At 44.9% G+C, this 1,175-nt stretch overlaps 1 pseudogene; it reads left to right on the forward strand.

Moving 5' to 3' along the window:
• LOC108722222 (uncharacterized) overlaps positions 1–216 on the forward strand; it is a 2,556-nt pseudogene extending 2,340 nt beyond the window's left edge.
• Positions 217–1,175: the final 959 nt, after the last annotated feature.

A 1,175-nucleotide genomic window follows, 5' to 3' on the forward strand; every position in this document is an offset into this window, starting at 1 on the left:
TTTTTTTATAAATATATATATAATACATTGTTACAGGATATATGGCGTGGAGACATAAAAATAAAAGGATTTACGAATCACGACCACAGCCGCTTCGTACGCGCGGAGGGGCGGTGTTACCGTGAAGACGTAGTTTATCGCATGTGGGAGGACGGCCCCATGCTTTTGAAAGAATTATTCGAGCTCAAGCCTTATGAGGTGGATCCTGAACCCTAAAATTGGGACTTGTAAGTACTTTATTTGCAACATTCCATTCAGTATACGATTTAATATTTAATTACTAACGTAATATTTTTTTACAGAAGCGACTAAGGAAAAAACCAAAAATCCTTTTATTTTGATGTCTCCACGCCATATATCCTGTAACAATATATTATATATTTAAAAAAAAAACATTCATATAAAAATGATTCTACTTATAAAAAATTATCCGCGTTCCGCTCGTTGTCAACTATGAGGTACTATGTAAAAACAGAAAAGTAAAAAAAATGATCTTAAAAAAAATATGCAATTAACAAAAAAAATCTATTGTATTTTTTATTAAAGTAAACACTACCTACACGAAGAGAAAACGAGAGCGAGCGATGGCGCGGAAACGGAGTCGTCGCGCGGGGAACGACGAGGACGGTGCGAAAGAGAGAATGAGCGATCGCGCGCGAAAGAGAGGCGCGGAAACCGAGTCGACGCGCGGGGAACGACGAGAACGGTGCGAAAGAATCACGAATACGTATTAAAATGTTGAATTAGGCGGTTTGCGTGGGAACACTCGTATTGAAAAAAAAAAATGCCGAATCAGGCGGGTTTTTTTCGCAAGAAAAGAGCGATAGATCCCATGGCTTTGTATATACAATGGTTTGCTACTAATATAAAAGGCTATTAGAATAGTCGTCGCGTGGGAAAGTCGCGGAGCATTCCTCCTCAGTCGCGCTCCTGCCCGTCGGACCACCGCTGCCCGCTCACCTCGCTCAACGCCACGGAACGACCGACGGGATCGGGGGGTCCGAGGGGATCGCGCGCACACACACACCAACGTTCCGGTACGTTGGTGAGCGCACGCACACCAATGTATCACGGGGGACGAAGCTCGGGAGGAAAACTGGACAGAGGTGGGGTACGTACGGTGATGGGAGGCCAATGCAGGTCGCTGATTGGCTGCCCCGCGCCACCGTACCCCC

The sequence above is a fragment of the Mycetomoellerius zeteki genome, unplaced genomic scaffold (genome assembly GCF_001594055.1).
Source record: "Mycetomoellerius zeteki isolate Tzet28-1 unplaced genomic scaffold, Tzet1.0 scaffold2, whole genome shotgun sequence".
NCBI classification, from domain to species: Eukaryota; Metazoa; Arthropoda; class Insecta; order Hymenoptera; family Formicidae; genus Mycetomoellerius; species Mycetomoellerius zeteki.